This window comes from Muscardinus avellanarius, assembly GCF_963383645.1.
Source record: "Muscardinus avellanarius genome assembly, chromosome: 11".
Lineage (NCBI taxonomy): Eukaryota > Metazoa > Chordata > Mammalia > Rodentia > Gliridae > Muscardinus > Muscardinus avellanarius.
Window position 1 is genome coordinate 52,052,834 of NC_137797.1, and position 26,842 is coordinate 52,079,675.

The 26,842-nt window shown below is 40.0% G+C and overlaps 1 pseudogene across 1 annotated transcript; it reads left to right on the forward strand.

The window, feature by feature from the left end:
• The first annotated feature begins 2,979 nt into the window (after positions 1–2,979).
• LOC308270503 (histone-binding protein RBBP4-like) lies at positions 2,980–4,462 on the forward strand (annotated as a pseudogene). Its single transcript has 2 exons — positions 2,980–3,437; positions 3,689–4,462. The product of its transcript is annotated as a histone-binding protein RBBP4-like (transcript).
• Positions 4,463–26,842: the final 22,380 nt, after the last annotated feature.

Sequence of the window (26,842 nt, forward strand, 5' to 3'; positions counted from 1 at the left end):
GAGCGCTCGCGCGCGGGCCCGTCCCCGGGTCTGCCTTTGCACGTTGCCTCCGGCACAGTTTTTTTCTTTCCCCTTTTTGCTTTAGATTGGATTTTCCCCCGCTCGCAAACTTTTTTTGTTTTTTTAAAATAATTTCATTTTTCTTCCAAGCCGCACAGCCAGGGCTTCCAGAGATGGGAGTTAGAGGTCCGTGATTAAATACAAAATGTAAACCCCCACCCCCACCCCCCTGCCCGTTTTGTGAGCGACTGCGGAACAAAACAACGTCCTATTCCGGCATCTTCAGAACGGCTGAGTTTTATTTGCATTGCAAGCGGTAGATACCCCTGGGTGGTTGGTTATCCTGCACACGGTTATGTTATTTGCATACTGTTTATATCCCCCAAACCACCTCTCCTCCTCGCTCCTCCCCTTCGTTACTCTTCCTTCATCCTCAGACCTGCCTGTTTGCTCTGGCTTAGTTCAGATGCTTCTAACTACATTTTAGAGCCACTTATAGGTAGATGTATCTTGAGGCTAGAGAGGGCCTCCTCCCCCATCTCTATCTCTATATCTTCATCTCTTTCTCTTTCTCTCCTCTTTTTATATTTATTTATTTATTTATTTATTTATTTATTTATTTAAGGTACTGGGAGTTGAGCCCAGGGGCACTCTACCTATGAGGTATACCCACCTCCCAGGCCAATTTTATTTTTTTATTTTGAAACAGGGTAGTGCTAAATTGCTGAGGCTGGCTTCGAACTTGCAATCCTCCTGTCAACCTCACAATATAAGAAATAAAAATAATCTTTTCTATCGAAGTAGCAAAGTTCAGATGCTTTTCCATTGAAGAGCATATTTTCCATTTTGTGATTGCAGGCTAGGCATTCATTTTGTAACTGTAGATATTTCTGTATGTTCCACTCCCCAACTTTTCCCAAGTGCCAGTTATTTTATATCATATAACCTTCAGCTCATATAACCTTTAGTTGACTAGGAATTTTCCAGAATGTCAGCCATCTTAGCTCATATAACCTTTGGTTGACCAGAAGCTTCTAGAATCTTAAACTTTGTTTCAAAACTCCCACCTACCATAGAAATAGACATTTGCGAAGAGTTGTGAGCCCTAGCCTCATCAATCAAGGCAAGGGGCAGGGGCAGGTTAGGGATAAAAACTCAGTGGACTGCCCACTCACTGTGCTTGTTTGTCAGACTTTTTGTTGGTTACACACCCTTCTGCAGAAGTAAATTGCCTTGCCAAGTTACTTTTGATTTCATGAGTTTTTATTTGTGGCTTCCCTAGAATCTAACAACTGGAAGCTCATCTGGGATCCCTGCCGTTTGGGTGAGTGCCACAGGTTTCCCACTCGGGGGTATGCCTTTTTGTGGTAGCCTGCGGATTCTGGGAGCAACCTGGAATGTCCCTCACTAGCTGAGACCTGGTGGAGAAAGGCTTTGGCAATGTAGGGGAAGGGCCCCAGTCAGCACCATGGTGACCAGGTAACTTCATGCACCAGGCAGAGTCACTGTGCTCTATGGGCTTTTAATTATATTTATATATTTGTAGGGCTAAAGCCTTTAATTGCCTCTATGTATTTCTAAGGCTGAAGGCATTAATCTTCTCTACATTCTTATAATGGGTTAACATTAGGACAAAGGATAGGGGAAGCTCTGAAGTGTAGAGGTAAATCTGCTGCCTCTCCTGCTTGAGTACCTCTGCAGCACCCAGACTCTTGAGTACCTTTTATATTTTTATTGAAAATCAATACTGGATCAATTTTCCAATACTAGCACACCCTCTCCAAGCGTTCCAGTATGGGGGCTCCCTAGTCATTTTTTTTTTTTAAGTACTGGGGATTGAACTCCGGGGCATTCTACTTCTGAGCTATACCTCTGGCCCTATTTATTATTCTTTATTTTTGAAACATGGTCTCACTAAGCTGTGGAAGGCCTCACTAAGTAGCTGAGGCTTGCCCTGAACCTGTGACCCTCCTGTCTCAGCCTCCCAAGTAATGGGATTACAAGCATGTGTCACCCTGCCTAGCTCTCCCCAGCTTTTTTTTTTTTTTTTTTTTTTTGCAGGTCTGGGGATAGAACCGGGGGGCATTTGACCTCTGAGTTACACCTCTTGCCCTATTTTTTATTTTGAGACAGGGTCTCACTAAGTTGTGGAGGGCCCTACTAAGTAGCTGAGGCTGTCTCCGAACCACAATCCTCCTGCCTCAGCCTCTAGAATACTGGGATTACAAGCGTGTGCTACCATGCCCAGGTTTTTTTGTTTTGTTTTGTTTTGTTGTTTTTACGTCTTAAGGACGCTCTCCCTACATACTTAATCTTTGAATGGGCTGAAAAACAAGAAGCTAAAGCTAGATTGACTACCTTTCAGTATTCTAAAATTAGATTAGAGTTGGAATGTATTATACTCTCTAATTTATATAAAATAGTTACCAGATTGGCATAATGTGGGCTAAAGGATAAGGTGATTAAGTTGTACCAACAACACTCAGTATTGGCCACCTGAGATTCTTGGCTTACTACAGAGCAAAAGAAAGAAAGAAAGAAAGAAAGAGAAAGAAGGAAAGAAAGAAAACAGTGGTCTCACATGGAAAATGCTATAGGCAATATCAACCCTAGTCCTGAGGTATAACTATGGGCCATTTCATTTTTGTGAGCTCCTGGTTTTTCTAAAATCACCCGGGTTTGTACACATATATTTTTGTTCCGATTAGAAGATTTTGGGAGCCAGGTATAGTGGCGCACACTTGTGATCCCAGTATTTGGGAGGCTGAGACAGTAGGATCACGGTTTGCATGCAACCTCAGCTACTTAGTGAGGCCCTTTGCAACTCAGGACCCTGTTTCAAAAATAAAGAATAAAAAAATAGGGCCGGGGGTATAGCTCAGAGGTAGAATGTCCCTGGGTTCCATCCCCAATACCACAAAAAATAGATTTTGGGCCTGGGATCCCAGACTAGCCTGCCGCCATGGCCGCCATGACGACGCAGTGGAAGAACGTGTGATCAACAAGGAGTAGAAAATATGGAAAAAGAACACCCCTTTCCTATATGATTTGGTGATGACCCATGCTCTGGAATGGCCCAGCCTAACTGCACAGTGGCTCCCAGATATAACCAGACCAGAAGGGAAATATTTCAGCATTCATTGACTTGTCCTGGGGACACATACGTTGGATGAACAACACCACCTTGTGATGGCCAGTGTACAGCTCTCTAATGGTGATGCTCAGTTCGATACATCACACTACGACAGTGAGAAAGGAGAATTTGGAGGCTTTGGCTTGGTTAGTGGGAAAATTGAAATAGAAATCAAGATCAACCATGAAGAAGTAAACCGGGCCGCTATAAGCCCCAGAACCCTTGCATCGTTGCGACAAAGACTCCATCGAGTGATCGAGTGACGTGCTTGTTTTTGACTATACAAAACATCCTTCTAAACCAGACCCTTAGCCGGGCGTGGTGGCACACGCCTGTAATCCCTGCGCTTGGGAGGCTGAGACAGGAGGATCGCACAGGTTCGAAGCCAGCCTCAGTTACTTAGTGAGGCTCTCAGCAACTTAGTGAGACCCTGTTTCCAAATAAAAAATATAAAAAAATAGGTCTGGGAGTATAGCCTGGAGGTAGAAAGCCTCTGGGTTCACCCCCACTACCACAAAAATAAATAAATAAAATATAAACAAACAAACAAACCAGACCCTTCTGGAGAGTGCAACCCAGACTTGCATCTCCGTGGCCATCAGAAGGAAGGCTATGGGCTTTCTTGGAGCCCAAATCTCAGTGGGCACTTACTTAGTGCTTCAGATGACCATACCATCTGCCTATGGGATATCAGTGCCGTTCCAAAGGAAGGAAAAGTAGTCGATGCAAAGACCATCTTTACAGGACATACAGCAGTAGTAGAAGATGTTTCCTGGCATCTGCTCCATGAGTCTCTGTTTGGATCAGTTGCTGATGATCAGAAACTCGTTCGAACAAGACTTCCAAGCCAAGCCATTCAGTTGATGCTCACACTGCGGAAGTGAACTGCCTCTCTTTCAATCCTCATAGTGAATTCATTCTTGCTACAGGATCAGCTGACAAGACTGTTGCCTTATGGGATCTGAGAAATCTGAAGCTTAAGTTGCATTCCTTTGAATCACATAAGGATGAAATATTCCAGGTTCAGTGGTTGCCTCACAGTGAGACTACTTTGGCTTCCAGAGGTACTGATCGTAGACTCAATGTCTGGGATTTAAGTAAAATCGGAGAGGAACAGTCCCCGGAAGATGCAGAAGATGGCCCACCAGAATTGTTGTTTATTCATGGTGGTCATACTGCCAAAATATCCGATTTCTCCTAGAATCCCAATGAACCATGGGTGATTTGTTCTGTATCAGAAGACAGTATCATGCAAGTATGGCAGATGGCAGAGAACATTTATAATGAGATCCTGAAGGAAGCGTGGATCCAGAAGGACAAGGATCCTAAATATGTCTGACCTCGTGATTTTAGACTCCCCTTTTTTTCTCTCAACCCTGAGATTGATTTAACACTGGTTTTGAGACACAGACTTTGTTCGGTGATCCCTCTATTACAAGTACCACCAACAATGCTATTAATCCAAACAGTGGGTGTTTTCTAAATATTAACTTGGGTACTTGATTCAACAAAGTCAGACTTATATTTAAATTTTCTTCAGGAATTTTGTAGTAAAAAACCCAGGTCTAAAGTAGCTACAGAAAGGGGAATATTATGTATGGTTAATTTCTTCTCAAGCTATATCCACAAGTTTTTCAGATGAATTTAAGTAAAGGCTAGATTGTGTAAGGAATAGAGCCAGGTGAGGTGGTGTCTGAGCCACGAAGTATAAATATTGCAAGATATCATTTTTATTCAGGAATTAGGGGAGATTCGAGTCAATATAGATTCCTACTCTAAAATTGTCACATCTGACTTTCCAGAACGCACATTTTCCTATAAAAACCAGTCTCTTGGTTTCTTCAGTTAAGTCAAAACTACATGTACCTCCTTCCCCATATATTTTTGCTTGTTAGTGTATTTCTTGCTGTTTTCATATTATTCATTTCCTATCTGTGAAAAAAATAGATTTTGGGGTTCACTTTAATTCACATGACATAAATCTGACAACTTAGTAAATTTAAGATTTGGAAATGTCCTTAAAATTATTAACAAACACATTTCTCCTAGATAAATGGCCACTCAGGACTATATTTGTCTTTGTCGAATATTTTCAAATACAGTATTCATTATTTTTAGAGTTTTTTGTGGCAGAAAAAAATGGTTAAAGACACTAATGATACCTATCTGATGTCTTGATTTTCAGGGATACTCTGCAAGTAACATTTAAATCTATTAAATGTGCTTCAAGTTAAAAATGCTTCAAAATGTGTTTTCAAGATAGAAAAGCAAGAGCATGGGATAACTGTTTTGGATCTTTACTAAAAGAAACAAAGGTTACTAACAATTAGGGTTTGAGTCAATGTGTGATTTTTTGTTTTGTTTTGTTTTGGGGATTGGAGACAGAGGCATTCTATCTCCAATATACTCCCCCTAGGTCCGTTTTATTTCTTATTTGAAAACAGGTCTCACAGCCAGGCGTGGTGGTCCATGCTTGTAATCCCCGCGCTTGGGAGGCAGAGACAGGAGGATCGGGCAGGTTTGAAGCCAGCCGCACGCACACTGGTTTAGGAGACCCTGTTTCCAAATAAAAATGTAAAAATAGGTCTGGGAGTGTAGCCCAGAGGTAGAAGGGCTTCCAGGAACCCCAGTACCAATAAATAAATAAATAAATAAATAAATTAATTAATTAATTAAAAAAATAAATAGAAAACAGGTCTCACTAGGTTGCTGGGAGCCTTGTAAAGTTGCCAAGGTTGCCTTTGAACTTATTATTCTACTGTCTCAGCCTACCAAGTACAGGGATTATAAGCGTGTGCCAGCATGCCTGGCTCAATCTGTAATTTTTATTTTTTTGTGGTACTGGGATTAAACCCAGGGGTATTCTACCTCTGAGCTATACCCCATCCTTATTTTTTATTCTTTGGTTTTGGTGGTACTGTGGGCGGAACCCAGGTGCTTTTCTACATCCAGGTCTATACTTACAGACCTATTTTAAACTTTATTTGGAAACAGGGTCTTACTAAATTGCTGAGAGCCTCACTAAGCTGAGGCTGGCTTCAAATCTGTGCAATCCTCCTGTCTCAGCCTCTCAAGCTCTGGGATTACAAGTGTGCGCCACCACGCCTGGTGTTTATTCTTTGTTTTGAAACAGAGTCTCACTGAGTTGCAAAGGGCCTCACTAAGTAGCTGAGGCTTTCCTTGAATGATGATCCTCCTGTCTCAGCCTCCCAAATGCTAGGATTACAAGCATGTGCCCCCATACCCATCTTAAATCTATAATTTTATTTTTTTTGGTGGTACTGGGGATGGAACCCTTCTACCTCCAGGCTACACTCCCAGACCTAAATATATATATATATATATATATATATATATATATATATATATATTTTTTTTTTTTTTTTTTTTTTTTTTTTTAAACAGGGTCTCTTAAGCCAGTGAGGCTGGCTTCGAACCTGTGCAATCCTCCTGTCTCTGCCTCCCAAGTGCAGGGATAACAAGAGTGCGCCACCACGCCCGGCTCAATCTGTAATTTTAAAGAGAAAATTATACAATGCTTTGATGGAGAAACTATCAGAAAACGGGCTCACACTTGTAATCCCAGCACTTGGGAGGCTGAGACAGGAGGATTGCACAGGTTAGAAGCCTGCCTCAGCTACTTAGTGAGGCTTTCAGCAACTTAGTGAGACCCTGTTTCCAAATAAAGTATAAAATAGGTCTGGGAGTGTAGCCCAGAGGTAGAAAGCCCCTGGGTTCCACCCCCAGTACCACACACACACACACACACACACACACACACACACACACACGAAAACCATAAAGAATATTATTTTGAAAAGGTCATTATATCTAGGTTCAGATATTTTGTGGGATTGTTAATAGATTTAAGGAAGGAACCAAGGCAAAAAGGAATTAGTACTTAGAAAAGAGAGATATACAGATATTTTGGTAAGGATAGCTGGGTATAGTGACACATGCTTGTTATCCCAGTACTTGGGAGGCTGAGACAGGAAGATTGCAGGTTCACAGCCAGCCTCAGCTACTTAGGCCCTCCACAACATAGTGAGACTCTATTTCAAAATAAAGGCTAAACACTAGGGCCAGAGGTACAGATCAGAGGTAGAATGGCCCTGGGTTCAATCCTCAGTACCACACACACACAAAAGATATTTTTTGGTAAGAAAGGTTAAAAAGAAAAGAATTGGAACAATGTAGCCGGGATATTCAGAACTTTTCCTTCCCTTCACCACAGTCCCTTTCCCATGAATTATAACCTCTGAAAGATGTGCCTCTTGGTAGAAATGGAATAGGATTTGTAAATGTACCCCTTACTAGTTCAGAGATGACAAAAGAAAAAGAACTACATACTCTTCTAGAGTATCCTATGGGTTGGCAGACCAATTGGATAAGTTTTTAGGGCCTCAGGTCTTCACCTAGATGGAATTAATGCCCATTACAATAATTATGCTCTCAGAGAGGAGAAGAGTCTGCTTAGGAGGTCTGCCTGGAAAACAGGGAAAGAGAATACCCATTAGACCAGAGGTCACTCCTGGTGATCAAAAGATTTCTAGGCAGGAGCCAGAATGAAATAAAGTAATGTGGCCTATAGAAATCATATGAGGCATTTTAGAAAACTAATTATAAAGGGGATAAGAGAAGCAGTTCCTTATTCTCAAAACCTAGCAAAAGCCTTTAATATGCAGCAGGGAAATGATGAAGGTCCCTCTGAGTTCTTACCCTGATTAAAAGACCAAATAGGAAAGCATCTAGGGTTGTAGTCAGAGAATCTGCTGGGACAGGGAGGATGGCCACCAGAGGGAAATGTAAATAATAGCACTATCTGGCAGCTGGATCTGTTTTGCAGGAAATGAATGAAGAGACTGAAGTTTGTGTTAAGGAAAAATTAAATGGTATGTCATCAAGGTAAATCAGCTATGGCTCCTCTGGTCACACTAAGAGATAAAAAGTTTGCCACACCACCAGAGCTTTAAAAAGACAAAATAAACTCTAGTAATAAAAGAAGATATGTATAGATACGAATAGGCATTTTAATAAAGACTCTTAAAAGATAGAGGGAAATATTTTTAGGTAGGAAGGGATTTTTAGGTGGCAAGGTCTTTGTTCTCAATGACTGAGTTATTCCATAAGAGAAAAGAGAGAACAAAAATCAGTGTTAAGCAACCCACAGAGGGTTTGAAGAAGTTGCAAATGCTTTGTAAAGGGTAAAAGTTGTGAAAGAAATTTTGTATATAATGAAGCTGGATAAAAGTAAAAGGAATTATTTAAAGAGTTTTCTAAAAGTTACACTCAATGCCTTGATTCTATGTTTGAAACAATACAGTTTTCTTTAGATATTGATCTGCTCTTGGAAAATTTTTAATTGAATATCAGACAAAGATTTACCTAGACTTAACCAGAAATTTATTATAGATGGGTCCTCTAGCATATTTCAAGGCAAAATGCACAATAGTGGATGGAATTCTATAGTGAATGAAAATAACTGTGTTGGAATCTGGGAGATTGCCTAGTAATTGGTCTGCTCAGAACTGTAATTTGTTCCCTTTAAACCAGCCTTAGATGGCCGGGCGTGGTGGCGCACGCTTGTAATCCCCACACTTGGGAGGCAGAGACAGGAGGATTGTGCAGGTTCGAAGCCAGCCGTGCGCGCTGGCTTAGGAGACCCTGTTTCCAAATAAAAAAAATGTAAAAATAGGTCTGGGAGTGTAGCCCGGAGGTAGAAGGGCTTCCAGGAACCCCAGTACCACCAAAAAAAAAAAAAAAAAAAAAAAAAAAAATATATATATATATATATATATATATATATATATATATATATATATATAAACCAGCCTTAGAACTCTTGAAGGGACAGGAGAGAATAATGTATATAAACTCCAATTTATTTTATTTTTAATTTTTTTAGTGGTAGTGGGGTTCCTGGAAACCCTTCCCCAGGATACACTCCCAGACCTATTTTTTTATATTTTTATTTGGAAACAGTGTCTCTTAAGCCAGTGTGGCTGGCTTTGAACCTGCTCCATCCTCCTGTCTCCGCCTCCCAAGCGCAGGGATTACAAACATGTGCCACCATGCTCGGCTATAAATTCCAATTTATATAGGACAGTACACACTTCTGGAAAGATAGGCCAAAAGAGACCTAATATCAAATAAAAAGACATAGGCTACAGGGAATTGGTTCTTCAAGTACTAGAAAATCTTATGTTGCCAAATTGAATATCTGTAGTCCATGTCTTGGGCCATCAAAGAGAGGGAATTCTGGAGGCTCAAGAAAACAGGATGGCTGATGAGGCTGTTAAGGAAACCACCCAACAGTCTAAGGCATCTATCTTCTGTTTGACCCCAGCTTTGCTCCCTATAACAGTTAACCCAAATTTAACCAACAGGAAAAATAATAGTTAACCAATGTAGGGGCTGTAAAAAATGAGGAAAGGGCCAGGCATGGTAGCCATGCTTGTAACCCCCGCGCTTAGGAGGCAGAGACAGGAGGATCAAGCTGGTTTGAAGCCAGCCTTGCTGGCTTAATAGACCCTGTTTCTGAATAAAAATATAAAATAGGTCTGGGAGTGTAGCCCGGAGGTAGAAGGGTTTCCAGACACACACACACACACACACACACACACACACACACACACACACACACAAAACAATGAGGAAAGAAAGTGGAGCTGGGCGTGGTGGCGCACGCTTATAATCCCAGCAATCTGGAGGTTGAGACCAGAGGATCACGGTTTGCGGACAGCCTCAACTACTTAGTGAGGCTATCTGCAACTCAGTGAGACCGGTTCCAAAATAAAGAATAATAATAAAAAAAATAGGGCACGGGATGTGGCTTAGAGGTTGAATGCCCCTGGGTTCCATCCCCAGACCCACACACACAAAAAAAAAAAGAAAGAAAGAAAGAAAGAAAGAAAGAAAGAAAGAAAGAAAGAAAGAAGAAACAACCAAATAGGATAGAAATGATTACCAAACACAGTAAGAGAGGAATTATGACTCATGTCCTCAGAGATAGTCACTGGGGACCTCAAGTCTTGTGTGATGCTATTCTCAGGGTAAATAGGGTGCCTGTGACATACTGTAATCAAACTGATCTTAGAAACAAAACTTCCTTGAACATAATGCCTTCCTATTTCCCTTCTAGAAATAAGGACAGTCTGTAGAAAGGACATAGAACTTATTAAATGCTGTAAGGGTTGCCATACATAGGGAGATTGACTGACCTTCCCCTATGGAAACCAAATATTAATTTCTTAAGAACTATATTTTGGGTGTTTTTCTACTCTGTTTTGCCTTAGGTTAAAGGGGCTTTTGGACCAAATCCTCCTCTTGAATTCTTGGCTCACTACCATCCACCTGGGGATTACATCCTAATTAAAACCTGGAAGAAGGATAAGCTCTAGCCCTGTTGGGACATTCCTACTCAAGTGCTCCTGACTACTGAGAACAAACTATGGAACGAGCCTGAATTTATTACAACTGGGTAAAATGGTTCTAGTTGGATTCAGATTCAGGAGAAACTGATTCAGCCTGGACCATCACCAGATCTTAAGCAGAAGGCATTATGAATCATCCCCTTTTGTTTTCTGTTCATTTACCATAAATGTTACTCAAGTCTCTGATCCTCTATTACTTTTGATACTTGCCAGGTAGTATCATGTGGAAATCTTGAAAAAGAGAGGCAGTTCATTTGTCAGAAGTTGTTAAGTCACTGGATATACTGGGGTGGGGCCCTGTCCTAGCTGGGATGATATATGGTGGTCAACAGAGTACAAGATGAAATTCAAACCTGGGATTGGTAGTTTCATCCTTGAAGCCCCTTAAACAAAAGCTACATTTTTACTGAGTAGTCCCTAATTTAATTGTTGATAATTACAGTGTAACTGCAACTTAATCCTATTGTCCTAACTATAAATGTTGAGCAAGTATTTGTAGCCAGAGTCTATCTATTAGTAGCAAATATTTATGGCTGAGACCCTCCTGAAGACTCATTTGATCCAGATAGATGATAGATAGATAGATAGATAGATAGATAGATAGATAGATAGATAGATGATGCATGCCAGTGGGGTACCTTTAGGAGTACCAGATGAATTTAAGACCAGAATCCAGATTGCTGCAAGATTTGAATGTGTGTTATTTTGGTGGTCAAAAGTTAATAAAAATTCAAAGTGGATTAATTTTGTCTAATACAACGAACAAAGGTTTGTTAACTATACTAGGGATGCTGTACAAGGAATAGATGAACAATTAGATGACACTAGCCAAATGTCATGGGAAAACAGATTAGCTCTAGGCATGATTGTATCCAAAAAAGGTAGTGAATGTGTTTTTATTGGAAAACAATATTGTAATTTTATTCCCAGTAATATGGCCCCAGATAGAATGGTAACCAAAGCTTTGTAAGGATTAGCATCTTTAGCAAATGAACTCATTGAAAATTCAGGAATAGATGACCCCTTCATTAATCTGATGGAATAATGGTTTGGTAAATGGAAAAGACTAATGACATCAGATTTGACCTCCCTTATCATTGTTGTGAGAGTAATGATTTTGGCAGGGTGCTATATAATTCCTTGCATACAAGGATTAGTCCAGTAACTTATAGAGATAGCCATTCCCAAACAGCTTCTGCCCCCATACAATGATAGCCTTTTTCTATTTACCAATGCAGATGAGGAAAGTCAGCTCATGTTAGCAGAGTTCAAAGAAGAATAAAAATATATAATAAAAAGGGAGGAAGAAGCAAAATTACATAGAAGCATACAACTTTCCTTTTTATAACTGTAGTTTAGGCATTTATTTTGTAATTGTGCACATGTTTCTGTATCCCTAAATATTTTTGAGTATCAGCCATTTATGTCATATAACCTTTAGTTGACCAGGAATCTTCCAGAATGTCAGCCATCTTGGCTCATATAACCTTTGGTTGGCCAGAATCTTCTAGAATATTAACCTTTGTTTCAAAACTCTTACCTCTCATAGAAATAGCCAGTTGCAAAGAGTTGTAAACCCAGGCCTTCACCAATCAGGGAAAGGGACAGGATCAAATCAGGGATAAAAACTGAGCATACAACCCACTCAGTATGCTTACTTACCAGACTTTTTGTCAGTTACACACCCATCTGCAGAAGTATATCGCCTTGCCAAGTTACTTTTGATTTCATGAGGTATTTTTTTTTTTTTTTTGTGGCTTCCCTAGAATCTGTTTCTAATGCCAAGTTCTGGGATCACAGGTGTATACCACCATGCCTGACAAGGTTTCTCTCTTAGAATCACAGAATGTCTAAGACAAAAGGGAATTAAGGAGTCTGGTTCATACTTGTAATCTCAGCATTCAGGAGGCCAAGACAGGAAGATTGCAGTTCACAGACAGCCTCAGCTAATTAGTGAGGCCTTTTGCAATTCAGTGAGACTCCATTTCAAAATAAAGAATACAAAATAGGGCTGGGGGTATAGCTCGGAGGTAGAATGTCCCTGGGTTCCATCCCCAGACCACTACCACTACCACCACCACCACCACCACCACAACTACAACAACAACAAAACAACAAAAATAAACAGTAGGGAACTTAGACAAGTGTCATTGGATCCAAACATCCTGATTTACAAATGAGAGAGAACTGAGGGCCTAATAGAGAATCTATGTGATTTAGCTAGGGTCACATGGTCAAGAACAGTAAGAGCCTTCTGTTCCTAATACTTTATTTAAGGGTCTCTTTTCATTTTATTCCTCTACCCCTAGATCTTTCTTTATTTTTTTCCACCCATTAAACACACACACACACACACACACACACACACACACACACACACAGAGTATTTCCTCAGAGAGACTGGCTAGAAATCATACAATAAGCCAAGCAACATTTGTACTTGGTATAGTGGAAAAAGCTTGACTGCAGTCATGAAAACTAATCTTGGTGATCAGGGTAAAAATTTCTAGTTAGAAGGGTCGGGCGTGGTGGCACATGCTTGTAATTCCAGCATTTGGGAGGCGGAGACCAGAGGATTGCGGTTCGCAGACAGCCTCAGCTACTTAGTGAGGTTCTCTGCAACTTAGACCCTGTTTCAAAATAAAGAATAAGAAAATAGGGCAGGGGGTGTAGCTCAGAGGTCAAATGACCCTGGGTTCCATCACCAGACCCACCAAAAAAAAAAAAATATATATTTTTTTCTAGTTAGACTTTTAACCAAATAGATGACTTCAGTCAAATTACTCTCATCTTCTGTCTTAGAATCTTTCAAATCTGGTTAATAATATCTGCCCTACCAAAATTGGAAATTGATAGTAGATTCAAAGAGATAATATTAAAAGTGCCCTATTCTCTTCTGCTTCTTGGAAATAATAATTTGCTTTCTTCCATAGAGCATTAGCGAGGAGCCAGTCAAAAGGTGGGAACATTTTTTATATTGGTGGTATAGTAGGCAGAATAATGGTCCATCATAGATGTTCATATACTTTATAAGATATCTTAGTCAGTGTTCTCACAGGTATAATACTAAAAAACTGACCGTACAACTTAAAGCAAGATTTGCTTACAGTTTTCCTTGGAGATTTGGGATTCAGTCCATATTAGATAAAGGTTGGCTGATCTCAAAGTATGGTGGTGGGAAATGGAGAGAGGAAGAGTGCAAGGCTTTGGTCTCACATCACGGAGGCCAGAAGCAAGGAAGAGAGAGAGAAAGGGAGGACACCATACAATCCCCAGGGCTGCACCCCCGAGGATTTACATTCTCCAGCCACACATCATAGGCCTGGGCCACCACCCAGATAAATCTATTACCTGTCAACTTTGAGCTTGATAAATGAGCTCTTCAGGGGACACTCTAATTATGACCCAAGGCAAAAAAAGGACTTTACAGATATGATTAAGTAAGGATATTGAGATAGGAAGATTATCCTTGATTGCCTGGTAGGCCCAAAGTGATCACAGGGGTCCTTATAAGTGAAAGAGAGAAGATGTGACAACAGAAACAGTTCATGTTCTTTCAGTATGTAAAAATCATTCCAGTGTTCCGATTTTCATTGTTGCATCTGTAAAATCAGCTGTCAGTGGGGCTACTGCTTCCTTGGAGGTAATTAATCTTTTTTTCCCTCTGGCTAACAATAAGCTTCCCCCACCCTTAGACTTTGATTTTTTTTGCTCTTTTGTGATGTATGTTTAGAGAGATATTTCTTTTTATTTATGATATTTTGGATTCACTGAACTCCTTGACAATATGGATTGACATTGTTCATGAGTTCTGGGACATTCTCAGCCATCTTCTCTAATTTTATCCTCCCCAGATAAAGGAAATGCTTTAATTTTGAGGAGAAAAACTTTGCAGTATTAACTGGAATTAGAGGTTATGGTGCCTCTGAAGAAATTTCCCATATATGTCGTGGGACAACGAGTATGAGAATGACTACATTCCAGAGAACAAATCCATATGTACCTGATCTTACAGAAGAGGAAGAAAATTCTCAGTCATTATATTTTCAAATATTGTTCTTCCCCCACTTTCTTCTCTCCTTCTATGTCTCTAATTTAATATTGGATTTTTATCCACTATTTCTTTTACCCTTTTGTTTGTTTGTTTACTTGTTTGTTTGTTTTTGAGACATCTCAGGCTGTCCAAGCTCATGGATTCAAGTGGTGCTTCCCACATCAGACTCCTGACTGGTAGACCCATAGGCACTCACAACCATGTTCACCTATCTTCTCTCTCTTTTTTATTTTTAATTCCATCCTTTTGTCTTCCTATACTTCTCTTTGGGTAGCTTGTTTTCTGATGTATTTGATAGATTACTGATTCTCTCTTTTGTGGTGTTAACTCACCCATTGAAATTTTGTATTTTTGTAATTTTAAGTTTTAAAATTTCTATTTGAGCTGGGCGTGGTGGAGCACACTTGTAATCCCAGCGCTTGGGAGGCTGAGACAAGAGGATCGCACAGGTTCAAAGCCAACCTCAGCTACTTAGTGAGGCTCTCAGCAACTTAGAGAGATCCTGTTTTCAAATAAAATAGAAAATAGGTCTGAGAGGATAACCTGGAAGGTAGCCCCTGGGTTTCAACCCCAGTACCAAAAAAAAAAAAAAAAAAAAAATTCTATTTGAGCCGGGCATGGTGGTGTACGCTTGTAATTTTCTTATCATTATTTTCTTATCATTATTTATTTATTTTTTGGTGGTACTGGGGTTGGAACCCAGAGACTTTCTACTTCCAGGCTATATTCGCAGACCTTTTGTATATTTTATTTGGAAACAGGGTCTCACTAAGTTGCTGAAAGCCTCACTAAGTAGCTGAGGCTGGCTTCGAACCCGTGCAATCCTCCTGTCCCAGCCTCCCAAGCGCGGGGATTACAAGTTTGTGCCACCACGCCCGGCTATTATTCTTTATTTTGAAACAGGGTCTCACTAAGTTGTGGAAGGCTTCACTAAGTAGCTGAGGCTCTCTGTGATCCCGGGATCCTCCTGTCTCAGCCTCCCAAGTACTGGGATTACAAGCATGTACCCCAATGCCCGGTTTCTTTGTTCTTTGATAATTTTATTTATTTATTTATTGCGGTACTGGGGATGGAACCCAGGGTCATTCTACCTCTGAGCTCCACCCTCAGCCCTGTATTATTCTTTATTTTGAAACAGGGTCTTAACTGAGTTTCAAAGGGTCTCACTAAGTAGCTGAGGCTGTCCGCGAGCCTGAATCCTCCTGTCTCAGCCTCCCAAGTACTGGGACTACAAGCATGTGTCACCATGCCCGGCTCTTTGATAATTTTAAAACATGATTGCAGGGTACCTCCTTAGTTGGCAACTGTCAAAAACTGAAATATAGTGTAGATTATAAGGAAAAAATGTGTAGTAACAAAATTAGCACTTATCAGGTGTCTTCTGCATACCAGTCTCTTTGTTGGACATTTCATGGTAAAAGGTTGGTGACTGCGGTTATTGTCTTGGCTCAGCAGCTGACTAGCCAAGTAACATTTGACAAGTTTTTGTTTGTTTATTTGTTTGTTTTTTTTACCTCAAGTTCTTCAAAGTCCCTCTCTGTTCTGAAATTCTATCACTTAAGTTGATAAAGAACTGAAAGTCAAAGTTTCCTTAAGAGGATTTTGAATTATGATAGGTTAAATGTTGGAGAAGAACTGTCTTTTAACCCACCTGTGTTAGTTTCTTATTGGCTTAGACCAACACATACTTAAGCGGGTCATGGTAGTGCATGCTTATAATCCCAGTACTTGGGAGGCTGAGACAGGAGGATCATGCCAGGTTCATGGTCACCCTCAGCTACTTAAGCCTTCCATAACTTATTGAGACGCTGTTTCAAAATAAAGAATAAAAAATAGGGCTGGGGTGCAGCTTGGAGGTAGAATGCCTCTGGGTCCAATCTCCAGTACTGCTAAAAAAAAAAAAGAGAGAACAAAAATTAAAAAATACATATTTATTATAGTTCTGGAGGTCAAAAATCCAAAAATGGTCTTACTAGGCTTATCAAAATGCCAGCAAGGCTGTCTGTGTTCCTTCTGGATAATCTAGGGGAGAATCCATTATCTTGCCTTTAACAGCTTCCCACATTCCCTGGCAGTGGTCCCCTTCCTGCAATTGCATTACTCCCACAATATAAACAATACAAAATCAAAATATTTATGAAGAATAGGGAAGAAGTTGGAATGGAGATAATGCTCTAAGGTTTTCTGTGTATCTGCTGCTTCTTTGTACAAAAGAGCTTTCTCTCTTTTTTATGTGCATGGATATGCCACAATGGCAATGGAATTCAAATAACCACCACCCAAGAAAATGGGTAGCTGTCTTAGTTTCAATTAAAAAAAAATCTAAGCCAGTATGGTGGCGCACACTTATAATCCCTGGGATTGGGAGGCTGAGGCAGGAGGATCACACAGGTTCAAAGGCAGCCTCAGCTACTTAGTGAGGCTCTCAGCAACTTCGTGAGACTGTTTCCAAATTAAAAAAAAAAAAAAAAAAAAAATATATATATATATATATATATATATATATATATATATATATATATATATATAATAGGTCTGGGAGTATGGCCCAGAGGTAGAAAAGCCCCTGGGTTTCACCCCCAGTACCACACACACACACACACACACACACACACACACACAATCTAAGGAGAAAGCATCTAATTAGTTCAATTTTTGTAGGCATCTACTGCTAGGCCAAATTTTTCCAAGGGAATAGAGTCACAGTAAAAACATGGCTAGAGGTTTAGCTTACAGTAGAATGCCTTCCTAGCATGCTCAACACCTTAGCTTGATCCCCAGCATTGGAAAACAAAACAAAAACTATGGCTGACAAATCCTACCCTATAAATTAGAAAGTGGTGAATGCTTGTTGAGATGGTTGTTTTGAGCCAGGCAAACATCCCAAAGGATTTCTAACACATTGCACCAAGTGGATGACAATACATGAACTAAGGAATGATGGTTAGGGATGGTTTGCAAATCCATAAATATTTAACACTTGCTCTCATCCCAGTTTACTTCTAATGAACCAAGACTATAATCTTTGTAGGATCATGATTTGGATTTCACCTACTACAGGCCATGGTTTAGCTCTGTGGTCCTCATACTTTAAAATTACCTCTAGCCATTATAGCATTTTATATTACTTTTTTTCTTCTTTTGTGGTACTGGGAATTGAACCCAGGAGCATTCTTTTTCTTTTTCTTTTTTTTCTTTCTTTTGGTGGTACTGGGGTTCCTGGAAACCCTTCTACCTCCGGGCTACACTCCCAGACCTATTTTATATTTTTTATTTGGAAACAGGGTCTCTTAAGCCAGTGAGACTGGCTTCGAACCAGCAGGATCCTCCTCTCTCCGCCTCCCAAGCTCAGGGACAGCGAACCCAGGAGCATTCTATGTCTGAGCTACATTCCCAGTCCTTTGGTTTTTTTTTTTTTTTTTTTTTTTTTTTTTTGTGCTGAGGATTGAATCAAGGGACCTTCTACCACTGAGCTATATGCCTAGACCAATTTTAATTTTTATTTGGAAACAGGGTCTTGCTAAGCTGCAGAGAGGTTAGGCTGCTAAGGATGACTTTGAACCTGTGATCTTCCTGTTTCAATCTTCTAAATACTGACATTACAGGCATGCATCATCATACCCAGCTTTATTTATTTATTTATTTATTTATTTATTTATTTATTTATTTATTTTTGAAACAGGGTCTCACAGAGTTGCTAAGGCTAGCCACAAACTTGCAATCCTCCTGTTGTACCATGTTCTGCCACACCTGGCAATATTACTATTTTTATACCATAAACTCAATCCAAATAAGAAATTTTAGAGAATGAAATCAATATGATTTTTTTTTTTTGGTGGGTCTGGGGTTGCAATCCAGGGGCATTTGACCTCCAAGCTACACCCTCTTCCCTATTTTTTATTCTTTATTTTGAAACAGTGTCTCACTAAGTTGTGGATGGCCTCATAAATTGCAGAGCGCCTCTCTAAGTAGCTGAGGCTGTCCGTGAACCACGATCCTCCGGTTTCAGCACCACCACACCCTGCTTGAATACAATTTTTTTTTCCTGTGGTACTAGGGATCGAACCAAGGATGTTCGTATCCCCAACCTTACTTTCTTTTATTTTTGTTTTAACTTTTGAAACAAGATCTCACTAAGTTGCTGAAGGCCTTGCTAAGCTGCTGAGAGATGGACTTGAAACCTGTGCTCTCCTGTCTCATCCTCCCAAGCACTAGAATTATAGGTATGCATCACAACTTCTAGCTAATAAATAAGAGTTTTAAATGTCTTGCCAATCGTAATGGCCTCATACTATCATTGGTGGGTGTAAATCTATGTTTCATGTGTTCTCCTTGAAATTTTTGATGGTTTGGGGCCAACTCTTGTCAAATATGGTTACATCATTTTCATCTCATTATATATTTGACAGAAATTCATATTAGAAGTACCAGTGTAGGCGCTGTCATTTTCTTGTCTTCCACTTATACTTTTCTTATGCGTATCAGCTATGAAATATGGTCCTTAGGAATTTTTCCTTAAGACATGTGCACATTCTTTGATGATTAGCTTAGTTAAGACTAGAAAATAAGCTGGACGTGGTGTTGCTCACTTGTAATCCCAGCATTTGGGAGGCTGAGACAGGAGGTTGGCAGTTCACGAACAGCCTCAGCTACTTAGGCCCTTCGCAACTCAGTGAGACCCTGTTTCAAAATAAAGAATAATACCTGGTGTGGTGGCGCACCACGCTTGTGAGACGGAGACAGGAGGATCGTGCAGGTTCGAAGTCAGATGCGCTGGCTTAAGAGACCCTGTTTCCAAATAAGAATATAAAAATGGGTCTGGGAGTGTAGCCTGGAGGTAGAAGGGTTTCCAGGAACCCCAGTACCACCAAAATAAGTAAATAAATAAATAAAATAAAGAATAAAGCTGGGCATGGTGGTGCACGCTTGTAATCCCCGCGCTTGGGAGGCTGAGACAGGAGGATCACACAGGTTCAAAGCCAGCCTCAGCTACTTAGTGAGGCTCTCAGCAACTTAGTGAGACCCTGTTTCCAAATAAAATATAAAATAGGTCTGGGCATATAGCACAGAGGTAGAAAGCCCCTGGGTTTCACCTCCAGTACCACCAAAAAAAAAAAAAAAAAAAAAAAAAAAAAGTGCTGGGGGTGTAGCTCTAATGTAAAATGCCCCCTGGGTTCCATCCTCAGTAACACACACACACACACACACACACACACACACACACACACAGTAGAAAATAGAAACCATAGATCTATGTGTTGTATTTTTTTTTGGTGGTACTGGGGTTCCTGGAAACCCTTCTACCTCCGGGATACACTCCCAGGCCTATTTTTTTTTTAATATTTTTATTTGGAAACAGTGTCTCTTAAGCCAGTGAGGCTGGCTTCGAACCAGCATGATCCTCCTGTCTCCACCTTCCAAGAGCGGGGATTACAAGCGTGCGCCACCACGCCCGGCCTATGTGTTGTACTTTAAGAAATTGTCATGTATCATAATACACTGCAAGCAAAGTTTTTGTACCTATGGCAGGAATTACCTTAGGATACTGTACATTGTGAAACTTCCCTCCTTTTCCCTAAGAATTGCCTACATACCACATACCAAAAGAGGAATTTCTAGGTACCTAATGAAGTTAATGGAGCCAGCTAGATGCAGTGGTACCTGCCTGTAATCCCAGTTACACCAGAGGATGGGGTCCCAGTTACACCTGGCACCCCAGCTACTTGGCTACTTGGGAGGCTGATGCAGGAAAATCACAAGTTTAAGGCTAGCCTGGGAAATGTAGCAAGACCCTGTTTTAAAAAATAAAAAGTGCTAGCCAGGCATGGTGGTGCACGCTTGTAATCCCAGAATTCGGGAGGTAGAGACTGGAGGATCGAGGTTTGCGGACAGCCTCGGCTGCTTAGCGAGGCCTTTCGCAACTCAGTGAGACCCTGTTTCAAAAATAAAAGGACTGGCCGGGCGGTGTCTCACGCTTGTAATCCCCACACTTGGGAGGCGGAGACAGGAGGATGGCTCAGGTTCAAAGCCAGCCTTGCTGGCTTAAGAGACCCTGTTTCCAAATAAAAAAATATAAAACAGGTCTGAGAGTATAGCCTGGAGGTAGAAGGGTTTCCAGGAACCCCAGTACCACCAAAATAACTAAAAATAAATAAATAAATAAATGGACTGAAAAAATAGGGCTGGGGTGAAGCTTGGGGGTATGCAAAAATAAAATAAAAAAAATAAAATAAAATAAAATAAAAGGTGCTGAGCTGGACATGGTGACACACATATAATTCTAGTACTTGGGAGGCCAATATAGGAGAATTATAGGCTCAAGGACAGTCTTGGCAAGTTAGCAAGACCCATTTTAAAATAAAATAAAGCTGAGGGTATCGATCAGAGGTAGAAACACCCCTGCGCTCAATCCTGAGTATTGGGGAAGTGAACGTCTGGATCCACACACTAGCCACTCTGTGGGAAATTAGTTTACTTTTGAGAGATGCAAACTTGTAAGAGGAAGATTTGGTTCTTATTGCCTAGTCAAAATGGAAGTCTCTATTGGCAGGAATACACTAAACAGTTCGGCTATAAAATTACCAACTCACCATACTTTTTTTTTTCTTTCTGTGAGAAAATCACATGAAGCTGGAATTCCTGTTTCTTTTTCTAAATAACTATTTACAGCCATGCATCACTTAACAGTGGGACACATTAAAAAATATGTTGTTAGGCAATTCGGTCATTGTGTGTACATCATAGACACAGTCTGCTTAGACAAACTTAGCATAGACCATTCCACACCTAGGCTATATGGTATAGCCTGTTGCTACTAGGTTATACACGTGTATAGCATATTACTATTCTGAACACTGCAGGAAATTGTAATACAACAGGAAGAATTTGTATATATAAACATATCTAAACATAGAAAAATACATTAAAAATACTAAGCAATAGGAAATTTTCAGCTCCACTATAGTCTTATTGAGACCGCTGTCACAAAAGTGGTTCATTGTTAAACAAATTTTTATTACACAAACATGTGGTTGTACATTTATACCTTATTTTGTATTTATATTTTTAAATTATTTTTCTTTAATAAGCCCCCCAAATATAGACATGTTAGGCTTCACAAAACCTAGATTTATGTCTGTCTCATAACCTTAGTGGCAGGAAACCATTTGACATGTGAACTGATCGAGGACACCAATGCCAATCCATATGTTTAATACTAGAAACTTAATTTTTTAAATAAGATATATAAAAGTACAAAATCTAGTATCTTTCCATATCCCAGTGAATAGATTTATATACTTCATTTCAGAAATAATTAGTATATTTATTGGTAGTAGCTTTTTTTTGCTTTAAAGTCTTTATTATACTGAATATAAAAATATAGAAGTCCTCTAGGACATAACAGAGTTCTTTATGTGGAAACATTATTTTTTTACAAGTGAAAAAATAAATACCTCTTGGAATAAAGGCTTATATGCTAATATGTGCCATAAAAAGTAGTTTTAATATTTATTTATTTATTTATTGCAGTACTGGGGATGGAGCTCAGGAGCATTCTACCTCCGAGCTATACTCTCAGCCCTGTTTTTTATTCTTTATTTTGAAACAAGATCTCACTAAGTTGCAGAAGGCCTCACTAAGTAGCTGAGGGTGTTCTGTCTCAGCCTCTCAAATACTGGGATTACAAGTGTTCACCACCACACCTGGCTAAGGTGTTATTTTGTGTGTGGGGGGGTCTGGGGATAGAACCCAGTGGCATTCTACCTCCAAGCTACACCCCCAGCCCTATTTTTTATTCTTTATTTTGAAACAAGGTCTCACTAAGTTACAAAGGGTCTCACTAAGTAGCTGAGGCTGGCTGTGAAACTGGATCCTCCTGTCTCAGCCTTCCAAATGCTGGGATTACAAATGTGCGCCACCATGCCTGGTTTACCAATAGTTATTGCTAGTAACCATTTTGCTAAGTGAGAAAGACTTATTCCAAGCCCAGAAAAGTGATGCATCACACCTGCTATTTCCTTGATTCTGTCAATCCTACATTTCAAGCAATATAGTTTCTCTTACCAACTTCTGTTAAATTAAACCATATGAAATTATAGTTTTCATAAATCAAAAATAGTCAACATTGGTAAATTCAGAGGTTCACCTTAATATATCATTTAGGATACATTCAGCTGGAAGTAAATAAATTGAGACTCAAATAATAAGAAAGATGTCGTGGCACGCACCTGTAATCCCAGTACTTGAGAGGCTAAAACAGGAATCTCACAGGTTCTAGGCCAGCTTTAATAACTCAGTGAGGCCCTTAGCACTCAGCAAGACCCTGTTTCAAAATAAAATAGATCAGATGTTGAACACTCCAGGGCTCAATCCCCAGTAACACACACACACACACACACACACACACACACACACACACACACACACAAACACACACACACCTATACACACATAAACTTGTTGCGAGGTTATTAGTGAGCTTATGAATTGACATCCTAAAAATCAAGCTTAAAACATAGGCAGAAACTAAGTTGCTAAGGCTGGTCTTTTTTTTTTTTTTTTTTTAATTTTATTTTATTGGTGCACTGTATTCATACATCATAGTGGGATACAAACTTTTGTAGACATACATGCACACATCGCCCAGTCAGCCCCCACCCGATCCCCACCCCATTCTCTCCCCATCCCTCCTTCCCATGCTTGGCTTAGTGGTTGACATCTAGTATTATAGCAATTTATCCAAAATTAAAAATGATAATCTCACATAACAGTTTCATTTGTCTGATACCAAGCGTTTGATGATTTAAAGATAGCATTTCAATATTTCTTTTTGCTTTCTTTCTTACTAGAGCATATTTTTTTCTGTTTTTTTTAGGTGAAACTATCATATATTTATATATTTATTTTTCAGAAAAAAATCTATCCTAATATGGAGTATGAATTCTAGATACCCAAAACGATCTTGAAAAAGAACAAAGCTAGCAGATATATATTTTCTGATTTCAAACCATATAAAGCTACAATAATTGAAACAGTGTAGTACTGTTCTAAAGGCAGATATATAGACCATTGGAGTTAAATACAAGCCTAGAGCTAAATTCTTCCCTATATTGTCAAGTTATTTTTGACAAGGTTTCCACGAACATTTGGTGGTGGAAATAATAATCTTTTAACTAAATATTGTTGAAAAATAATAATTACATGGAAAAGAATAAAATTGGACCCTTACCTAATCCCACATACAAGTATTAACTCAAACTAGATAAAAGACCTAAATATAAATCTTAAGACTATAAACTTTTAGGAGAAAATCTGGGTCATAAAACCTCACAACATTGAAATTGGCAGTGATTTCTTGGATATGATTTCAATGGCACAGGCAACAGAAGAATATACAAACTCCCTAAAAAATAAAAAAAATATTGTATATCCAAAGACAATGTAAACAGAGTTAAAAGTTACTAATAGAATTGGATAAAATATTTCCAAATGCTATATCTGAAGGTATATTAATATTCCAACTAGAAATCCTAAAAATTAACAACAATAAAGGCAAACAATACAACTTAGAGATAGGTAAAAGACTAACATAAATAATGAATCTCCACAGATAACCAATCTTAGTTGTCTGTTGGATGGAAAATCTTGTTTCTCTGGTTCTGGTGAGTGTTACCTATTTCTTCTTTGTAGTTAATCTCTTTGAGTATTTTCTCTAGCGCTGGTTTTGAAGACATAAATTCCTTCAGTTTCTGTTTGTCATGGAAGCTTCTTATTTCTCCATCTAATTTGATAGAAAGTTTTGCTGGATAGGAAATTTTTGGCTGGAAGTTGTTTTCTTTCAGAGTTTGGAATATGTTCCTCCAAGCCCTTCTGGCTCTCATGACTTGGTTTGGGAAGTCTGGAGTGATTCTAATTGGTTTGCCTCTGAATGTCACTTGGCCCTTTGTTTTTGTTGCCTTTAAGATTCTCTGCTTGGCTTCCACATTGGTCATTTTGACAATTATATGGCGTGGGGATCCTCTTCTCCGATCCTGTCTAAAGGGAGTTCTATAAGTTTCCTGGATCTGTGTATCAACCTCTTGCTCTATATTTGGAAAATTTTCTGCTATTACTTCCTTGAAGAGATTGTTGATCCCTTTGGTATCACTTTCTTTTCCCTCCTCTATTCCAATTATTCTTAGGTTAGCTCTCTTAAGATGGGCCCATATTTCTTCAATGTCAGATTCCTGCTGTTGGATATCTTTTTCTAGATTAGAAACTATGCATTCATTTTTGGATTGCTCATCTTCTAAGAGCGAGATTCTGTTCTCCATGTGGTCTAATCGGTTGTTTGTGCTTTGAATTGAGGCCTTTACTTCATTAATTGCATCCTTTATCTCTTTTTGGCTCTCTCTGAGTTCTTTTCGAAGCACCTCTATTATTTCTACAGTTATTTTCCTGATTTGATCTTCTAGAAATCTCTGATTTTCTGTTTTATCAGGTTCTGATGTTGTGGGGTTGTGCACATTCATTACTCCAGTGTTATTCCTCTTTCCCATGATTTCGGAGGTTTGTGCCTTCTCTGGGTTCTTCCCTTGGGTCACTATGGCTTCACTTAAGGTGCTCTGGATCTCGAGTCTGTATTATCTCAGACCCCACTACTTCTTTACTGTGTTGTATCACAGAGTCTCCGACCCAGGGAGTCGATAGAGGCTGCTTTAAACTATGGGGGGTGCCAGGTTGCACGTTCTCCTATGGTGTGATATCTCTGCCACCACCACTCCCTCACTGGGTCAAGTCCCAGGAGGCACAATACTGCGATTTCTCCTCTGTGGCCCACAATTTGACTCACTGTTCTTGAGTATGCAGATGTAGCTGTACTGGACTCAGTGAATTCACTGCTGCTGCCGCCGCCGGTGGCAATATGGCGCCTCTGCCACGCCCTCGGCCATGAGGCTGGCGTATTTTTTCTTCTCTGGTTTTGATTTCCACTCTGAATCCCTGCAGCGTGTGCTGAGTTCAGCCACTGGGAGCTTTAAATCCTCTCTGCGCCGAAAGATCCCGCCTGGCTGTTCCGCAGCGGCTCACCTGGCTTGCTGTAGCCGTCAGTTGAATTCGCCGCTGCCGCCGGCAGTATGGTGCTGCTGCCGCGTCCTCGGGCGCGTGTGTCTCCTCTGTGGCCCTGAGCTCTGTTATCAGTCCGCTTTCTCTCTGGAGCCTGGTGGTTTTTTTTGTTTTTCTGGTGATGGTGTTTTCTGGCTATGAAAGGCGCTCTTTTTGTGGTAATGGAGATTGGTTGTTAGCGGGACTCTTAAGCCCCGCTTTTCTCGGTCGCCATCTTCCCGGAAGTCTCAAAAGTCTACGCTAAGGCTGGTCTTGAACCTGAGATCTTCCTGTCTCCACCTCCTAAGTACTAGAATTACAGGTGTGTACTACCACGCCTGAGAAAACTACATTGAGATTTCATCACACTCCACTTAGAATGGCAGTCATCAAGAATGCAAATAATAGAGCCAGGCCTGGTGGCGCACGCTTGTAATCCCAGCATCTGAGAGGCTGGCTGATACTGGAGGATCTTGGTTGGTGGATGGCCTCAGCTACTTAGTGAGGTCCTCTGCAATGTAATGAGACCCTGTTTCAAAATAAAGAATAAAAATTAGGGCAGGGGGTGTAGCTTGGAGGTCGCATGCCCCTGGGTTCCATCCCCAGACCTGCAAAAAAAAAAAAAAAAAAAAAAAAAAGAATGCAAATAATAAATGCTGCTGAGGTGTGGGGAGAAAGAATGCTTATACATTGTTTGTGGGACTGTAAATTAGTACATCCACTATGGAAATCAATATGGAGGCTCTTCAAAAGACCAGGAATGGAACCACCATATGATCCACCTATACCACTTCTCGGTATTAATCCAAAAAGAATTAAAGTTAGAATTCTAGAGTGATAAATGCATATGCATGTTTATAGCAACATAATTCACAAAGCTAAATTATGGAACTAGCCTAAGTATTTGTCCATAGATAAACAGACAAAGATATGATATATATATATCACATATATATACACATACACAAACACACACATACACAATAGAGTTTTATTCAGCCATAAAAAGAAAACAAATGTCTGGCGTGGTGGCGCACGCTTGTAATCCCCGTGCTTGGGAGGCAGAGACAGGAGGATCGCGCAGGTTCGAAGCCAGCCGCGGGCGCTGGCTTAGGAGACCCTGTTTCCAAATAAAAATGT